Here is a 13,914-nt window from a genome sequence, read left to right as displayed (position 1 = left end):
CTTCCGGATGACGGGTCCGGTCCGTGGACCGGCAGTTTGACACCCCTGATATAGTACATGATTTTTTAGAAACAAATATGAAAAAAAAATTAACAGGACAAATTATTTTAATGAAAAAAAAAACTGTAGCCAAGAGAGAACTTTATTAGGAGGAGCTGCTTGGTAGACAGGATAAGCAAATAAGTCGTGAAGGTTGACATGTGTTTTCTGTAATATCAAATAAAACATGATAATAGAATAAAAACTGAGGTCAGAGGCAAATAAGATAAAATATTTGTAATCATTTAAAAGTTAGTAATAAGAGAGGCACAGTGGCTCCATGGCTTAATGATGCTGGAGATGGTCTTGCTTCCAGCGGTTCAAGCCCAAGCACTGCGTAGCAGGGTGAGCTCCTGTCACTCGCCTCAGCTTCTGTCCACCCAACAGTTTGAAAGCATGTTCTATGTAAGTATATAGATAGGTACCACTTTGGTGGAGAGACAAGCTGGTGCTCTGTGCAGGCAGTTAGGTTCGTGATGGCTGTGAACTTTCCTGGTTGCAACGCCCACTTGTGAGGCAGCTCTGGGAAGGGAGGGAGTCTTGGGTGACACTGCTAGGGGAAGAGCTGCTCCTCTTTCTCTCTGGTGTGATGCCAGCTCACCCTCCTGTGGCGCAACATGGGAAGTGCACAAGTGTATCCTATAATAGGGCTAGTACCTTGGCAAGCCAAACAACTACTCTGGAATTGCATTGTGGTCTCCCGGCTACTGTAACAACGCCATATGCTGGTAATTAATAATAATAATAATAATAATAATAATAATAATAATAATAATAATAATAATAATAACCGCCAGTGAGGCACTACCTTGACGTGGTTGTGGGGCTTGTGTACTCTGAGGAAGATGAGAGCTATGCCAGAGGTTCAACCATACTGGACAGGTCTCATCAGAGGAGTCAGACAAAGAGTGTCTCTCCCATAAAAAATATGGTGAGACGTAAATTTCAGAATGCCATACCGGCTCGGACGTCGCCCAGGTTAACAAGGTCCGCACTAGATATTGGAGTTCCTGGATATCTGGTGAAAAATGGGTTACAGGACTCAGGACTGTTGGCTGAGCAACCAGGGCCAGCAGCTGCAGAACTACTGGAAGAAAAGATGTTTACCCGTCGTAGATACACAGTGATTGAAAACAAAGAAATAATGATCTGTTACTACAGATCAAGTCCAACAAGAAGAGGATATCTAAAACGAATGCACCAGTTCTAGAAAGAACAACATCCAGAATCAGAAATAACAGAACAGAGACTAGCAGATCAACGCCGATTTATAACACGAAATAAAGTATTCACAGAAACAGAATTGGACGAACTGCAAAGGTTTACCCAGGGCAAAGAAATCAAAGCCTTACCAGAAGTAATTCAGAATGTAGAGGCAAACCAGGGGGAGTTGGCAGTGAAGGAATCCAATAGAGATATACAACTGTTCTCATTTGGAAACCAGGCACCTCTACCTCAGGAAGAACAAAACCCTCTAACTAAAGAAATAAAAGAATTGAAACAAAGAATAACTGAGCATCTAGAACAGCACAAAAACAACAGAATAAGGCTACCTGCATTGAAGCTTGTTCCAAAGAAACAGCTAGCACAAGCATTAAAAGATGCAAATACTGCAATATCAAGTATAAGCACCAATTCACTGCAAGAAACAAACCAACTAATGTACAGCACAGCTGCAGTTATAACAGAATACCTGGGATGCAAAATCAACAAAGAAGAAAAACAAACAAACAGTGCACCAGAAAAATGGAAGGTTAGACTAGAAAATAAGATCAGCAAGTTAAGATCACATGCAAGCAAGCTAGAACAGATGAAAGAAAAGAAGCTGAAGAACAAGAAGACCAAAGAATACCTAATCAAGAAATACCACTTAGAAACAAGGAAGATCAAGGAAGCACTGGAAATAATAAAGCAACAAATAACAGCTATAGCCAGGAAAATCAGTAGATATGAAGCTCGAATTGCAAACTATAGGCAGAACCTCCAATTTCAATCCAATCAGAAACGTTTCTACCAATCCATCAATGGAGAAACTGCAAGGAATCAGTCAGTACCTGACAAGGAAGAAACAGTGCAGTTCTGGAAGCAGATATGGGATAACCCAAAGAAATACAACAAGGATGCGGTTTGGTTAAAAGAGGTGGATGCAAATAAAACAGAAGTTGAAATGAAAGAACTAGTAATAACAACAAAAATGGTAGAAAAAAGAGCAAAGAAAATCAAAAATTGGTCAGCACCAGGTGAAGATGAACTGCATGGGTTTTGGTTGAAACATCTAACTGTTATACACCCACTCATTGCCAAACAGTTCAACAATATACTACAAGGAGGAGAAATTGAAAAGTGGCTAACAACTGGGAAAACCTACCTAATAATGAAAAATCCAGCAAAAGGGGCAACACCAGGTAACTACAGGCCAATTACCTGCTTACCAACAACTTTCAAATTACTAACTGGTGTAGTAGCTGATGCAGTGCAACAGCATCTAGTTGAAAACAATCTCTTTCCACCTGAGCAGAAAGGAAACGCCCCAATAGCAGAGGAACAAAAGATCAACTCCTAATAGACAAAATGATCTTGGAAAACTGCAAGAGAAGGAAGACCAACCTGAATGTGGCATGGATTGACTACAAAAAGGCATTTGACTCTCTGCCACATGATTGGATAATAAAGTGCCTAGAAATAACAGGAGTCAGTAGAAACATCAGAAAATTTGTGCAAAGATCGATGGCACAATGGAAGACACAGTTGCAGATCAATGGTGAGAGGCTGGGAGAGGTTAATATCAAGAGAGGAATATTTCAAGGAGATTCATTATCACCATTACTATTTGTTATTGCACTGTTTCCTCTGTCAACAATACTGAATAACTCAGGACATGGCTATCAAACATCAAAAACATCTGCCAGACTATCCCACCTCCTTTACATGGATGATCTGAAGCTGTATGGAAAAACATCATCTGAAATAGAATCGCTGCTCAACACTGTCCGTATATATAGCCAAGATATTGTAATGGAGTTTGGCTTGGACAAATGTGCCACACTTACTATCAAACAAGGAAAAATAGTGAAAACTGAAGGAATCAAGATGCCCCACGAAAATAACATTAAGAGTCTGGATGAGGAAGAGTACTACAAATACTTGGGTATCCTTCAAGCTGACAACATCAAGCACACTGAAGTCAAGAAAAAGATTAGAGGTGAATACATCAAGAGAGTGAAGAAGATCTTAAAATCCAAACTCAATGGAGGAAATACCATAAAGGCAATCAACACCTGGGCAATCCCAGTCATTAGGTACACAGCTGGAATAGTGGACTGGACTCAAGCAGAACTAAAAGCAATGGATAGGCAGACCAGAAAAATAATGACAATGAATCATGCCCTTCATCCACGCAGTGACATTGATAGACTTTATCTACCAAGGCAAATAGGTGGGCGTGGAATGCTACAAGTACATCAGATGGTTGAAGAAGAAAAAATGGCTTTGGAAGAATATCTGAAGAACAATGATGAAGATGCACTGAAATTAGTATATCAGGAAGGCTTACTAACTACTGGAGAGACCAAACTGGCCTACAAGAAAGACCAAATGAAGAACAGAATAGAGGCATGGGAAGACAAAGCACTACATGGCCAATACATGAAAAAAATAGCTGGGAAAGCAGATAATAATAAAACCTGGCAATGGCTAAGAGCAGGAAAATTGAAGAAAGAGACCGAGGGACTAATTCTGGCTGCACAAGACCAAGCCTTAAGGACAAATGCATACAAAGTCAAAATTGAGAAGACAGCAACAGACAGTAAGTGCCGCCTATGCAAAGAAGCTGAAGAAACAGTGGACCACTTGGTAAGCTGTTGCAAGAAGATTGCACAGACTGATTACAAGCAGCGGCATGACAAAGTAGCAACAATGGTGCATTGGAAGATCTGCAAAAAATATCATTTGCCTGTAAGCAAAAACTGGTGGGATCATAAAATAGAGAAAGTCATAGAAAATGATAAAATTAAACTGCTCTGGGACTTCAGAATTCAAACAGACAAGCACCTGCAACATAACACCCCAGACTTAACAATTGTCGATAAGAAAGACAAAAAAGTCTGGATAGTGGACGTGGCAGTGCCTGGAGACAGCAGAATAGACGAGAAAGAACTGGAGAAGATAACAAAATACAAAGACCTACAAATAGAAATAGAAAGACTGTGGCAAAAGCAAGCAAGGGTAGTACCAATAGTCATAGGCTCCTTGGGTGCAATCCCAAAACAACTGGAGCACCACTTGAACACCATTGGCATTGACAAATTCGCTATTAGTCAATTGCAAAAGGCGGCCTTACTAGGAACTGCTTCCATCCTGCGACGATATCTGTAATACCATCAAACATCCACATCTGCCTATCCCAGGTCCTGGGTAAGGACTCGATAGGTAGACAAAATGCCAAATCCAGTCTGAACATCTGGCTGACTGTGCGATGATCGATAATAATAATAATAATAATAATAATAATAATAATAATAATAATAATAATAATAATAAAAAAAAATGCCAAATCCAGTCTGAACATCTGGCTGACTGTGCGATGATCGATAATAATAATAATAACTGGAGCACCACTTGAACACCATTGGCATTGACAAATTCGCTATTAGTCAATTGCAAAAGGCGGCCTTACTAGGAACTGCTTCCATCCTACGATGAGATCTGTAATACCATCAAACATTCACATCTGCCTATCCCAGGTCCTGGGTAAGGACTCGATAGGTAGACAAAATGCCAAATCCAGTCTGAACATCTGGCTGACTGTGCGATGATCCAATAATAATAATAATAATAATAATAATAATAATATAATAATATAATAATAATAATAATAATAATAACAGCAGAGGAACAAAAGATCAACTCCTAATAGACAAAATGATCTTGGAAAACTGCAAGAGAAGGAAGACCAACCTGAATGTGGCATGGATTGACTACAAAAAGGCATTTGACTCTCTGCCACATGATTGGATAATAAAGTGCCTAGAAATAACAGGAGTCAGTAGAAACATCAGAAAATTTGTGCAAAGATCGATGGCACAATGGAAGACACAGTTGCAGATCAATGGTGAGAGGCTGGGAGAGGTTAATATCAAGAGAGGAATATTTCAAGGAGATTCATTATCACCATTACTATTTGTTATTGCACTGTTTCCTCTGTCAACAATACTGAATAACTCAGGACATGGCTATCAAACATCAAAAACATCTGCCAGACTATCCCACCTCCTTTATATGGATGATCTGAAGCTGTATGGAAAAACATCATCTGAAATAGAATCGCTGCTCAACACTGTCCGTATATATAGCCAAGATATTGTAATGGAGTTTGGCTTGGACAAATGTGCCACACTTACTATCAAACAAGGAAAAATAGTGAAAACTGAAGGAATCAAGATGCCCCACGAAAATAACATTAAGAGTCTGGATGAGGAAGAGTACTACAAATACTTGGGTATCCTTCAAGCTGACAACATCAGCACACTGAAGTCAAGAAAAAGATTAGAGGTGAATACATCAAGAGAGTGAAGAAGATCTTAAAATCCAAACTCAATGGAGGAAATACCATAAAGGCAATCAACACCTGGGCAATCCCAGTCATTAGGTACACAGCTGGAATAGTGGACTGGACTCAAGCAGAACTAAAAGCAATGGATAGGCAGACCAGAAAAATAATGACAATGAATCATGCCCTTCATCCACGCAGTGACATTGATAGAATTTATCTACCAAGGCAAATAGGTGGGCGTGGAATGCTACAAGTACATCAGATGGTTGAAGAAGAAAAAATGGCTTTGGAAGAATATCTGAAGAACAATGATGAAGATACACTGAAATTAGTATATCAGGAAGGCTTACTAACTACTGGAGAGACCAAACTGGCCTTCAAGAAAGACCAAATGAAGAACAGAATAGAGGCATGGGAAGACAAAGCACTACATGGCCGATATATGAAAAAAATAGCTGGGAAAGCAGATAACAATAAAACCTGGCAATGGCTAAGAGCAGGAAAATTGAAGAAAGAGACCGAGGGACTAATTCTGGCTGCACAAGACCAAGCCTTAAGAACAAATGCATACAAAGTCAAAATTGAGAAGACAGCAACAGACAGTAAGTGCCGCCTATGCAAAGAAGCTGAAGAAACAGTGGACCACTTGGTAAGCTGTTGCAAGAAGATTGCACAGACTGATTACAAGCAGCGGCATGACAAAGTAGCAACAATGGTGCATTGGAAGATCTGCAAAAAATATCATTTGCCTGTAAGCAGAAACTGGTGGGATCATAAAATAGAGAAAGTCATAGAAAATGATAAAATTAAACTGCTCTGGGACTTCAGAATTCAAACAGACAAGCACCTGCAACATAACATCCCAGACTTAACAATTGTCGATAAGAAAGACACAAAAGTCTGGATAGTGGACGTGGCAGTGCCTGGAGATAGCAGAATAGAAGAGAAAGAACTGGAGAAGATAACAAAATACAAAGACCTACAAATAGAAATAGAAAGACTGTGGCAAAAGCAAGCAAGGTAGTACCAATAGTCATAGGCTCCTTGGGTGCAATCCCAAAACAACTGGAGCACCACTTGAACACAATTGGCATTGACAAATTCGCTATTAGTCAATTGCAAAAGGCGGCCTTATTAGGAACTGCTTCCATCCTGCGACGATATCTGTAATACCATCAAACATCCACATCTGCCTATCCCAGGTCCTGGGTAAGGACTCGATATGTAGACAAAATGCCAAATCCAGTCTGAACATCTGGCTGACTGTGCGATGATCGATAATAATAATAACAACAACCCCACAGTGAGGCACTACCTTGACGTGGTTGTGGGGCTTGTGTACTCTGAGGAAGATGAGAGCTATGCCAGAGGTTCAACCATACTGGACAGGTCTCATCAGAGGAGTCAGACAAAGAGTGTCTCTCCCATAAAAAATATGGTGAGACGTAAATTGCAGAATGCCATACCGGCTCGGACGTCACCCGGGTTAACAAGGTCCGCGCTAGATATTGGAGTTCCTGAATATCTGGTGAAAAATGGGTTACAGGACTCAGGACTGTTGGCTGAGCAACCAGGGCCAGCAGCTGCAGAACTACTGGAAGAACAGGTGTTTACCCGTCGCAGATACACAGTGATGGAAAACAAAGAAATAATGATCTGTTACTACAGATCAAGTCCAACAAGAAGAGGATATCTAAAACGAATGCACCAGTTCTGGAAAGAACAACATCCAGAATCAGAAATAACAGAACAGAGACTAGCAGATCAACGCCGAGTTATAACACGAAATAAAATATTCACAGAAACAGAATTGGACGAACTGCAAAGGTTTACCCAGGGCAAAGAAATCAAAGCCTTACCAGAAGTACTTCAGAATGTAGAGGCAAACCAGGGGGAGTTGGCAGTGAAGGAATCTAGCAGAGATATACAACTGTTCTCATTTGGAAACCAGGCACCTCTACCTCAGGAAGAACAAAACCCTCTAACTACCTCAGGAAGAACAAAACCCTCTAACAAAGAAATAAAGGAATTGAAACAAAGAATAACTGAGCATCTAGAACAGCACAAAAACAATCCAGAATAAGGCTACCTGCATTGAAGCTTGTTCCAAAGAAACAGCTAGCACAAGCATAAAAGATGCAAATATTGCAATATCAAGTAATAAGCACCAATTCATTGCAAGAAACAAACCAACTAATGTACAGCACAGCTGCAATTATAACTGAATACCTTGGATGCAAAATCAACAAAGAAGAAAAACAAACATACAGTGCACCACAAAAATGGAAGGTTAGACTAGAAAATAAGATCAGCAAGTTAAGATCACATGAAAGCAAGCTAGAACAGATGAAAGAAAAGAAGCTGAAGAACAAGAAGACCAAAGAATACCTAATCAAGAAATACCACTTAGAAACAATGAAGATCAAGGAAGCACTGGAAATAATAAAGCAACAAATAACAGCTATAGCCAGGAAAATCATAGATATGAAGCTCGAATTGCAAACTATAGGCAGAACCTCCAATTTCAATCCAATCAGAAACGTTTCTACCAATCCATCAATGGAGAAACTGCAAGGAATCAGTCAGTACCTGACAAGGAAGAAACAGTGCAGTTCTGGAAGCAGATATGGGATAACCCAAAGAAATACAACAAGGATGCGGCTTGGTTAAAGAGGTGGATGCAAATAAAACAGAAGTTGAAATGAAAGAACTAGTAATAACAACAAAAATGGTAGAAAAAAGAGCAAAGAAAATCAAAATTTGGTCAGCACCAGGTGAAGATGAACTGCATGGGTTTTGGTTGAAACATCTAACTGTTATACACCCACTCATTGCCAAACAGTTCAACAATATACTACAAGGAGGAGAAATTGAAAAGTGGCTAACAACTGGGAAAACCTACCTAATAATGAAAAATCCAGCAAAAGGGGCAACACCATGTAACTACAGGCCAATTACCTGCTTACCAACAACTTTCAAATTACTAACTGGTGTGTTAGCTGATGCAGTACAACAGCATCTATTTGAAAACAATCTCTTTCCACCTGAGCAGAAAGGAAACCGCCCCAATAGCAGAGGAACAAAAGATCAACTCCTAATAGACAAAATGATCTTGGAAAACTGCCAGAGAAGGAAGACCAACCTGAATGTGGCATGGATTGACTACAAAAAGGCATTTGACTCTCTGCCACATGATTGGATAATCAAGTGACTAGAAATAACAGGATCAGTAGAAACATCAGAAAATTTGTGCAAAGATCGATGGCACAATGGAAGACACAGTTGCAGATCAATTGTGAGAGGCTGGGAGAGTTTAATATCAAGAGAGGAATATTTCAAGGAGATTCATTATCACCATTACTATTTGTTATTGCACTGTTTCCTCTGTCAACAATACTGAATAACTCAGGACATGGCTATCAAACATCAAAAACATCTGCCAGACTATCCCACCTCCTTTATATGGATGATCTGAAGGCTGTATGGAAAAACATCATCTGAAATAGAATCGCTGCTCAACACTGTCCATATATATAGCCAAGATATTGTAATGGAGTTTGGCTTGGACAAATGTGCCACACTTACTATCAAACAAGGAAAAATAATGAAAACTGAAGGAATCCAGATGCCCCACGAAAATAACATTAAGAGTCTGGATGAGGAAGAGTACTACAAATACTTGGGTATCCTTCAAGCTGACAACATCAAGCTCACTGAAGTCAAGAAAAAGATTAGAGGTGAATACATCAAGAGAGTGAAGAAGATCTTAAAATCCAAACTCACTGGAGGAAATACCATAAAGGCAATCAACACCTGGGCAATCCCAGTCATTAGGTACACAGCTGGAATAGTGGACTGGACTCAAGCAGAACTAAAAGCAATGGATAGGCAGACCAGAAAAATAATGACAATGAATCATGCCCTCATCCACGCAGTGACATTGATAGACTTTATCTACCAAGGCAAATAGGTGGGCGTGGAATGCTACAAGTACATCAGATGTTTGAAGAAGAAAAAATGGCTTTGGAATAATATCTGAAGAACAATGATGAAGATGCACTGAAATTAGTATATCAGGAAGGCTTACTAACTACTGGAGAGACCAAACTGGCCTTCAAGAAAGACCAAATGAAGAACAGAATAGAGGCATGGGAAGACAAAGCACTACATGGCCAATACATTAAAAAAAATAGCTGGGAAAGCAATAATAACAAGACCTGGCAATGGCTAAGAGCAAGAAAATTGAAGAAAGAGACCGAGGGACTAATTCTGGCTGCACAAGACCAAGCCTTAAGGACAAATGCATACAAAGTCAAAATTGAAAAGACAGCAACAGACAGTAAGTGCCGCCTATGCACAGAAGCTGAAGAAACAGTGGACCACTTGGTAAGCTGTTGCAAGAAGATTGCACAGACTGATTACAAGCAGCGCATGACAAAGTAGCAACAATGGTGCATTGGAAGATCTGCAAAAAATATCATTTGCCTGTAAGCAAAAACTGGTGGGATCATAAAATAGAGAAAGTCATAGAAAATGATAAATTAAACTGCTCTGGGACTTCAGAATTCAAACAGACAAGCACCTGCAACATAACACCCCAGACTTAACATTGTCGATAAGAAAGACAAAAAAGTCTGGATAGTGGACGTGGCAGTGCCTGGAGATAGCAGAATAGAAGAGAAAGAACTGGAGAAGATAACAAAATACAAAGACCTACAAATAGAAATAGAAAGACTGTGGCAAAAGCAAGCAAGGGTAGTACCAATAGTCATAGGCTCCTTGGGTGCCATTCCAAAACAACTGGAGCACCACTTGAACAACATTGGCATTGACAAATTCGCTATTGTCAATTGCAAAAGGCGGCCTTACTAGGAACTGATTCCATCCTGCGACGATATCTGTAATACCATCAAACATCCACATCTGCCTATCCCAGGTCCTGGGTAAGGACTCGATAGGTAGACAAAATGCCAAATCCAGTCTGAACATCTGGCTGACTGTGCGATGATCGATAATAATAATAATAATAATCCTCTGTCAACAATACTGAATAACTCAGGACATGGCTATCAAACATCAAAAACGTCTGCCAGACTATCCCATCTCCTTTACATGGATGATCTGAAGCTGTATGGAAAAGCATCATCTGAAATAGAATCGCTGCTCAACACCGTCCGTATATATAGCCAAGATATCGTTATGGAGTTTGGCTTGGACAAATGTGCCACACTTACTATCAAACAAGGAAAAGTAGTGAAAACTGAAGGAATCAAGATGCCCCACGAAAATAACATTAAGAGTCTGGATGAGGAAGATTACTACAAATACTTGGGTATCCTTCAAGCTGACAACATCAGCACACTGAAGTCAAGAAAAAGATTAGAGGTGAATACATCAAGAGAGTGAAGAAGATCTTAAAGTCCAAACTCAATGGAGCAAATACCATAAAGGCAATCAACACCTGGGCAATTCCAGTAATTAGGTACACAGATGGAATAGTGGACTGGACTCAAGCAGAACTAAAAGCAATGGATAGGAAGACTAGAAAAATAATGACAATGAATCATGCTCTTCATCCACGCAGTGACATTGACAGACTTTATCTACCAAGGCAAATAGGTGGGCGTGGAATGCTACAAGTACATCAGATGGTTGAAGAAGAAAAAATGGCTTTGGAAGAATATCTGAAGAACAATGATGAAGATGCACTGAAATTAGTATATCAGGAAGGCTTACTAACTACTGGAGAGACCAAACTGGCCTACAAGAAAGACCAAAAGAAGAACAGAATAGAGGCATGGGAAGACAAAGCACTACATGGACAATACATGAAAAAAATAGCTGGGAAAGCAGATAATAATAAAACCTGGCAATGGCTAAGAGCAGGAAAATTGAAGAAAGAGACCGAGGGACTAATTCTGGCTGCACAAGACCAAGCCTTAAGGACAAATGCATACAAGTCAAAATTGAGAAGACAGCAACAGACAGTAAGTGCCGCCTATGCAAAGAAGCTGAAGAAACAGTGGACCACCTGGTAAGCTGTTGCAAGAAGATTGCACAGACTGACTACAAGCAGCGGCATGACAAAGTAGCAACAATGGTGCATTGGAAGATCTGCAAAAAATATCATTTGCCTGTAAGCAAAAACTGGTGGGATCAAAAAATAGAGAAAGTCATAGAAAATGATAAAATTAAACTGCTCTGGGACTTCAGAATTCAAACAGACAAGCACCTGCAACATAACACCCCAGACTTAACAATTGCCGATAAAAAGACAAAAAAGTCTGGATAGTGGATGTGGCAGTGCCTGGAGACAACAGAATAGAGAAGAAAGAACTGGAGAAGATAACAAAATACAAAGACATAGAAATAGAAAGACTGTGGCAAAAGCAAGCAAGGGTAGTACCAATAGTAATAGGCTCCTTAGGTGCAATTCCAAAACAACTGGAGCACCACTTGAACACCATTGGCATTGACAAATTTGCTATTAGTCAATTGCAAAAGGCGGCCTTACTAGGAACTGCTTCCATCCTGCGACGATATCTGTAATACCATCAAACATCCACATCTGCCTATCCCAGGTCCTGGGTAAGGACTCGATAGGTAGACCAAATGCCAAATCCAGTCTGAACATCTGGCTGACTGTGCGATGATCCATAATAACTAAAAATTATTTCAATTATGAAATATTACCCTGAATTAATTTTCTAATCTAGAGTCACAATTTGCATGCTATTATGACTTGGGCAATTATATATATATATATATATATATATATATATATATATATATATATATATATATATATATTCAGTAGGTAATAATGTAATAATACTCATCAATTATAAACTTGTCGAGACTAAATTAGTGTAAGAATCCATACAATTTATTTATCGAATTAAAGCTTAATATTTTGTTCATTTTCTGCCTTTCACACTCTATATCCATTTGTCTATAAATCTACTTGGGGACAGGATTTTGAATTTCAGACATTATCTGATTATTATTGGAAATTAAAAATGAAATTGTCATATGTTTTCTGGATCAAGATTAATACCGGTAGAATGATGAAAAAGGAGAATCAAAGGTAGCGCTAAACATTCTTATTTTTCTCTTTAATTGGATTGTGAACTTAATTAGTTAATAAACTAAAACAGATTACATTAAGAAAGTGCTATTCTAATTATTTGAAAAGAACTAGTTTTAATACAAGCACCTAACTTATAAAAGCTACGAAATATATAAGAAGTCACAACATTCGCCATCTTTTTTTATGCTTCAGGAAAAGTTGCTTCAAAACTCTGGCTGCTGTGACTAATAATAATAATAATAGTAGTAAAGTTGGAAGGGACCTTGGAGGTCATCTAGTCCAACCCCCTGCTCGGGCAGGAAACCCTACACCATTTCGGACAAGTGGCTGTCCAATCCCTTCTTAAAACTTCCAGTGTTGGAGCATTTACTGCTTCTGGAGGCAGGCTGTTCCACTGATTAATTGTTCTCACTGTCAGGAAGTTTCTCCTTAGTTCTAGGTTGCTTCTCTCCTTGATTAGTTTCCACCCGTTGCTTCTTGTCCTGCCTTCAGGTGCTTTGGAAAATAGCTTAATTCCCTCTTCTTTATGAACACATCATATGGAAACAAAGTATTTATCTCTGTCAGAAATGTTTTATTCATATGTAAAACTATGCAAATTTACATTCTGGTCAAAGATGATGTACAGATGATGTCTTTGATAAAGTGACAGTTTCTCTTTGAAAGAATCCAGAGGTAATCTGGAATGTGACAACTCAATAAAGAGACTGGAGAAATAGTTGAATGCATAACTGAATTAATACTGTGGAATGGTAAATCTCCAACCTGCCAAATCAGTCCAGTGAGAAAACATATTATTCCACAATAGGAGTAGCTACATAGGGCAGAGATTGTCTTCTCCAAAATACCATCTCATAATAACTTCTGGCCCACAAAATTATTTTCCCCACCACAGTAAGAGAACACAAAATATAGCAGTTTGGGTTGCCTTTTTTTTTGCCAAAAATTAACTGAAGGGAGGTAAATATGTAAAAGCCAACATTCCATGACCAGAAATCCATTCATACAGTAGAACTTTTTTTTGCCTTTGTCCTGTGTTCCCTCCATTCTGACCCAACAAATTTTCCGGATCAGATTTTGATTAGGAAAAATATGTTGAAAATAAATCCAAGGAACAATATAAAACTCCATAGCTCAGTTGAATGTTATCAAGCAAAACCAAAACAGCTGTCATTCATCATTACAAGAACTCAGATTATGAAAGTTCAATTTCTGAGGTACAAGAGACAACTAG

The sequence above is a fragment of the Crotalus tigris genome, unplaced genomic scaffold, assembly GCF_016545835.1.
Source record: "Crotalus tigris isolate CLP2741 ecotype Arizona unplaced genomic scaffold, ASM1654583v1 scf7180000017575.500234, whole genome shotgun sequence".
NCBI classification, from domain to species: domain Eukaryota; kingdom Metazoa; phylum Chordata; class Lepidosauria; order Squamata; family Viperidae; genus Crotalus; species Crotalus tigris.
This window is presented reverse-complemented; position numbering follows the sequence as displayed.